Raw genomic sequence first — 7,593 nt, 5'->3', positions numbered from 1 at the left:
TAATTTTTATTATTCTTCTAAAAATGTTGCTGCGACGAGGTTAAAATTTTTGTTAGCATTCTTAAAAATTTGAATATAAATTTATTAAAATATAATTTTTAGTTTTAATTTTTTTTTCTTCTTAACCATGTTTGCTGATTTATAAATACTATGTTTTGAAAAAATAATCTATCTGTATAAATAGTTTTGATTTTTAATCACAGAAAGGATATTTGATGACTGGCTGTATTATGACTCATGTTATTTATTTTAAGCTATCTTACAATTTATTTAGTATGCGAGGGAACTCTGGGATCAAATATCGGGAGAAATTTTTTTCGTTCGTGGAGAAATTTTTGATTGAACTTACCCTCATTTGCATAACACGGAAAGGAAAACCTCACATGGTTAGCCTTACAGCAGGGGTTCTAACCCACGATCCGTCTACCACTGAGGCTATTTCCAGTCAGCATTGTGATTTATGCGAGCCGGATGAAGAATTCATATTGACCAGCCATAGCTGGGATTCAAACCCGGTTCACCTTGTTGGAAGACAAACGCTCTGTCCCCTGAGCCATCACTTCTCTTTTTTCTGTGTTTATAGCAAAGAAAATACCAAAAGTTTCTTACTTAAGTATAACAGAATATATTTTTTTATTGCATCAGAAAATCTTCATAGAGCAATGCTTTTTTTTTGTCAAATTATTTTAGATTGATGTGTGAAATGTGTAAAAAGTATTATTTCTGCGATTATGAATGTAGAATTTTTCTGTTATTTAATGTTAGAAGATATAAGTCTCATTAATGCTGGGCTGAATGTGTCATAAGTTATATGTTTTATTCTTATATTATATTTGGTGTCATTTTTCTACTTTATTATATTTACTTATCTATAAATATTATTATTACTCATATATTTTTAGTATACTGCAATTTTTTCTATATGATTGATATATAAGTGGGATTAGTTGAAGGATACTATTATGGCTCTTTTAAGAAATATCAATTTCAATATTTGTTTTGTGTTTCTGTTTAAGTTATGGAATATAATTGTTATGAATCCCCCTAATTACTCAAAGTGTGCATCTGTATATTGTAATTGACATCTGTATTTTTAAAATCAAACTGTTTATTTAAAATGTTAGTTTTCTCAAATTTAATAAATAGTCACCACTTTTTACATTTTTTGGTGAAGCTTGCAATCCTGATGTTTTAAAATTTAAGTACCACAAGCTGTTATAATTACATACTTTTAACCTCCTTAGAGTTTACCACAGATTTCTGTTTAAATAAAAAAAAAATTTATACATGATATTTTTAAAAATCAAAATAAATACCTTTTTTTTTAATTGTTTAAAAAGAAGGTACTAGGCTGATTGAGCAATCATTGTTACTTTTTCATTATGTCATAATAGTATTTGATCAAAGTTGTTTTTAGAAATCATATTATACAAGTCTTATTACCCCATTCTATATTTGTGTTTAATTCAAATTTTTTATTGAATGTTTTTTTAATAGTATTTTATAAATAATGGGCATGATTGTCATTTTAAGTCAATTATACTGATAGATTGTTAAATGATGTTTTGATGTTTTTTTATGCATTTGCTTTTTATTTACTTTATATGTACTATAAGGTGCCATATCTCTTAAGTTCTAATGCCATTGTTAAACTAAGTTTTAATTTTTGTAAATTTGTCTGTTCTTTATTGTTACTTTTTACTCAGTTTCTGCTCGAAGTATTAATTTGCCACTATACTTTTATTTTAATAATAGATTACTTTTTTAATCTAACTATATAGTTAGAACACATAATACATCATTGATCAGTACAATTTACATAACAGGCAAAAGAAATGTTTGTTATACCCATTCAATTAAGTTAGGTTTTTCTATTTGTAAGAATATGTTATCACAAGTCATCAACAACACACACACTCAAGTCATTCAACCACAATACACTTCGGTCCATTTCAAATGAAAGTGAAGAATGAATCATTTTACATGATTGATGAATTACTTGCAAGTTCACGTGTGCATCTACTGAACTGTGTTCAGTGAGATTCTTGCACTATCATGTGCAACTCTGCTGCATTTTGCAAGATATTCTCAATTTCAGGCTTCATTTTTCGCTCTCTGAAATCAAATCGAAAAATCTTTTTATATTGGCTAATATAAACAATAAAAGAGTTATTTTATCATTAACTAGTTATTGTCATTAACTAGTTATAGCTTTGTCAGAAACTAGTTATTTTATCATTATCATGCAAAGTCTTTAAAAATTATTTTGCATTTTGTTAATGTATATAGTGCTTAAAAGGGTGCTTATTTTTTGTTAAGATATTTGGCTACGCACCCTGTATATTCAAAATATATTCTTAAATAATTTTAAAACTTAAGCATTTTAATGCTCAAATGACAAAAATCAGATTGAGTGATTTTACTGCTTCCTGATGATTGGCTTTTCTGTGATACAACCTACAAATTATGTATTCAAATAACGAACTTAAATGATTTTTTTTCTTAGTTATTGCCCCATGGGCTATAAAAGAAGGAAAGAAATTAATATTGTTAAAATAAATTATTTCTTTATAGCTTTTTAGATATTTTATTTGCTATTAACAAAAATAGATCATTCTATTACCTCCAAAGCTATTTGTTTGTTCTTGTTATTTTTTTTTACCAGTAGAATATGATTTGTTTCTGTAGTTTTATTTTTTCTAAGTATTATTTGTTTCATATTTTTTACTTCCAATCTGTGATTCTCAAATGGTTTATTATGAAAGTCAGTTAGTTGTATTGCAAAATATTATGTGCTAAATCTTACAATGTACTTTGTACTTGTGTACTAATTTTGCCGTATACAGTGTGATTTTCAGATGTCCAAAGCCTTGTGATAAAAATGGTGAAATATGGAAAAAGTATTATTGTAATCCTAAAATATTTCAAGAAATATTCATTGCTTAATCCAAAAAAAAAATGGTATCAGTACAATTTTGATTTTTATTATTATTTTTCTTTAAATTCTTAACAAATTAACATGATTAACTAATAACTTATATATTTTAATTCTAAAAAGAATATGATTTACAAATATTTTTATAGCTTAACTATTTTAATTTTTAAAAGTTATCACCTAAGCTGAAATAAATGTCTTTGATGTTTGGTGTAATTTGATTCCATAATATACAAACCAGCAAAGCTTCCAGCTTATGAGATATTGCCATTTGTGCCAGTGCAATTCTTATCCAATACTTTTAATAATGCAAATTTCTTTTTTATTACTATTTTAGGCAACATAAGGGTTACAAAATTATACAAATTAAAGAAACAAAGCATTTATGGTTATAAAGATGTGATATTTAATTTTAAGAAAAATATTTTAAAATAATAGAAATTATTGTAAAATAATTTATTTCAATAATGGGGAAAAATGTTTCAATAAAGGGAAAATGATGGGGACAAATGTTTCATCAATTTCACAAAATTTTGAAGATCCTGTGTTAAAAGTGAATTTTCTTCTATATATTTTATTTAGAAAGAAAAATGATGTGATTTTTTATGTATTTTTTCATTGAACATTCCAAACTAAGAAATAATATTAATTAACAACTTGGGTACCTCCTCAGTTGTTAGCTATAAAAGGTTTGAAAAGCATATATATTTAAACGTTTTGCTCAAGCATTATTCCTTTCATTTTATTTGGAAAATATTACCTAGTCTCCTAGTCATCTTATTATACATATATTAATAAAGTAATTTTGCTAGTTGGAATTTATTAACACAGCAATCCACACTTTAAAAATTTCAAACACTCTTATATCAAAACGCTCTGTAAATTTGAATGGAATAATTGATCATTTCTTAGAAAAAAAATCTTTGATTTAAATAAATGTTTTTTTATCAAAAATTTCTTAATTTAAATCACTGACCTTGCATTATGTAAATTTAACCAGGATAGAATAAACAGCAATATATCAAAGTCTGATTAATCACTTCCAAGGAAAGTTTTATTTGAAAAAAAAAAAAAAAAACTCCAAAATTTTTGATTTCCAGTTAAAACCAGAGGGTGTTTGTAACAATCTTCTTTCAACTCTATCTCTGTTTCATTAGGCAATAAAACAAGTTTTGGTTTTTTTTAAATTAGTGATTTGATCTAATTGATGGCGTTTTTCTTGCTTAACTATTAATCTGTAAATTCTAATGTTAATTTTTTGATAAGGACTCTAAAAATATTTATTAACGGATTAATAAAATATTTAAAGTGATAACCAAACGTCCTGTTTATTCCTGAGTGCTTTAGCTCCCAGTGAAATTGTACAGTGTAATTTCCAGATAATTGTACAGGAGAATTACACTGTAATTCTCCTTTTCTACGTTCATAATATTACATCAAAATAGCAAATTTTTTATTTGCTATACCACCCCAAAAACCCATAAACATAATATTTGAAAAAAGCCAGGTCTAAAATATAAAATTAGAGATGTGTTTTTGTACTGGCTAATTATTTGATTGAGCCATGATGGCACAGGGGTTAAGGCACTAAGAAGAACTCAGATTTGAACCTCAGTGATGGCTTGATGCCTGCCAGATTGTCTAAAATGTAAAGGCAGCCAATGTACAATATTGATGCCTCATTGTCACCTTTATGTGGTTGGTCTCCCTGGCCGACTAACATGTTGCTGTATGTAGTGCTTTACTAATTATTTAATTCAATATTAGTTATAGCATATTTTATACTGAATTGTATTTAATCCTATATGCTTTTTAAATATCAGTTAATTAAAATATTCAGTTTAATTAAAATAATGCATAAATTTTCCTATAGGGTGTTCTGTAAAGATCACTCTTAAGATATAGATCATAAATTGTAAAAAATGAATGCTAAAAATGTTTACACATTGAGAATCGCAATTTATATTTAAAAGTGGGAAGAAAATGTTGTCAAAATCCTACAGGAAAAGATATTAAAACTTATTTGATTGCCAGAAAGAACTTTTATGTGTTTCTAATAGCTGTCTTACAACTCGCCACTGTTTTCTATTGCAATAAAACCTGTTTTGGTGCTCACCCGACTTCCTGTTTTGACTAATCTGCATTTTTCCTCTCTAATATAAATTTGGTGCTCCCTATGTGTATACCTTTTTTTTTTCCTTTGCATTTGACAAGGAGTATAAATATATATAAGGACTGTCCTAAATGAATACTCTGTATTTTAAAATAATGCAGTGCCAAAGCACACAACTTCTTTTATATACCATTTTACGTTCTTAATATTTAACTTGTTTTAAATAGTGCAGAAATGTAGACAATTATTGAATTCAATTAAACTTGACATAGTTGTAAAAAAATATCATTTTCCTTTTTCAATAATTAATGGATAATCAGAATTTCCCTGTATGTGATTTTAAAATATATTCCTAATTTTGAGTAGTCTTAAATAAGAATCTTCATATCGATGTTTGCTTTCTGTGCCTTTTTTAATATAGTGAAGCGCCATTTATACATTTTTCAGGAGACCTATATAAGTCGTATGTTACAGCTGAGGCTCGAAAATCCTTTATTATTGACTTTCAGATTAACATATTTACTTCATTATAGTTCGAAATTAAATGTTTCTCCACATTTTACCTAGGTAATGAGCACATTAATGCGTTCCCTATCGGTAATTTTAAAAACCTCTTATTTTCATAAAATAATATTTTCATTTAATTGTTAAGTGTTATATTTTTGATATATAACATTTTAAGTCGTTTGATTCTTTTTGTTTCAGTTACTTAATTGATTGATGACTGATTCGATCAACTAATTTGTTCATTCTTTGATTATGTTAACTTGATTCTTTAAGATAAATGAATAACATAATGTTAATTTTAAGCATACATAAGTGCTATTGCGCCAGCAAAGATCTTATTTTTACTTTAATGAGTGCTTAGTAGATAGGTAATGTGCTGACTATCTTAAGTAAATGGCAGATTACCTAGGTGATTTGAGAAATGAAACTTTTGGTACCTATCTAATAATTCTGCACACCACCTCTGCAGAATAACTGATTTATTCACCTTAGCCAGTTATATATGTGGTTCTTTCCATGCAGGTTATGTATGAAATAAAATATTTGAGGAGTTGAACTTGTTTAAGCTTCACTGAGTTTATCGATTCCAAGCCAAATAATTATGTATTAAAAATATATATATATACGGAAGGAAGAAAAATGTATAACCGACGATTTATGTTTTCTTTTAGTATAAGAGAACCATTTTAAATAGAGTAAGAATAAGTTGGAACTGCAATGAAACGACGTGTCATGAACGACAATGAAATGAGGAATGTATAAACTGTGTTTTACAATATAAATTTAGAAACAATTTAAATCAATGTTTGGTAAAAAAAAAATTTTTATTCAAATTATAAATCGTGTTAAAGTTAAGATGTTTCTTGTTTCCAAAAAAAAGTGTGCTTTCATCTTTTATTACTGTTTTTGAAATTGAATTCATGTTATGAAATGTGTCTAGTCAACTTTTATGCTATATTGTAAAATTAAATTATGCATTTTATAACATAATAAATTGTTGGAAAATTCGTACTAAGTAGTGTGTTTTATTATTGATAGATGGATTCTTAAATTATGCAAATACATTCGAAATAACAAATCCTGCATTTACTACATCAACTCGGAGCAAAACTCTCGAACGTGTGCTTCTAAAATGGCTCGCTGGTTTTTCACTAAAGACTCGAGTCTCCCACCCCAATCACTGCTGTTTTGTTCCATTTAAAAGAGTTGATTTGGGTATTCGTCCTCAATCACGGAAGTCTTTCGGGCTCGGTACAAAAAGCAATATGTAATTTGCTGCTCTCTAGACACCCATAGTGCTTGCAACCAGGAAGCCTTGATCCTTAAACTCTATAAATCCGGTATTACTGGTAGAGCTGTTTTTTTTTTCATTCACAATTTTGTCTAACACAGAAGAATAGCCATTCGATGACGGAAAGTGCTGCCTGATCCCCATCTTGTTCTCCCCGGCGACATACACAAAAATTTCCTTTTTTTGGGCTCGATATCTACCTTATTGTGTTCGCTGAAACCAGTTACGATGTGAAACCTAAAATGCTCTCTCCAAATTGAGAAATGGTGTAAGGATTGGAATCTTGAAATGGTCCCGGAATAGAGTGCCGCCATTAATTTCTCTAGAAGACGAATTGCTGACAATTTCAGTCTCAACATTTTCAACAAACCCATCCCTTGTATCAAAAACCTTCGGATTCTCGGCCTACTTTTCTCTAGCAACATGACTTTTCACTACTCCAGGGTGTTAAAACAAAAAATCCTAAAGTAACTTTCTATGTTTCATTGCATCTCTAGCACGCAATGGGATACTCAATCAGATCACGTGCTCCGAATTGTCAACTCTTGACTGTGGAAGTTGCATCTTTTCTTTCTCCAGTCAGACCAGTCTACGAACCTTAGACGATTTATATAATGCTGCCCTTCGCTTGCCTCGATGGATGCCCACTTCATTCCTTCTGAAAGAAGTGAGTACACTAGCTTCACGATATAAATGGCTTCTTCATTACATAAATGGCTTGTAGCAAAATTACCTACATTTTCCTCC

This window comes from Parasteatoda tepidariorum, chromosome 7 (genome assembly GCF_982258835.1).
Source record: "Parasteatoda tepidariorum strain Cologne lab strain chromosome 7, Ptep-v5.0, whole genome shotgun sequence".
NCBI lineage: Eukaryota > Metazoa > Arthropoda > Arachnida > Araneae > Theridiidae > Parasteatoda > Parasteatoda tepidariorum.
This window is presented reverse-complemented; position numbering follows the sequence as displayed.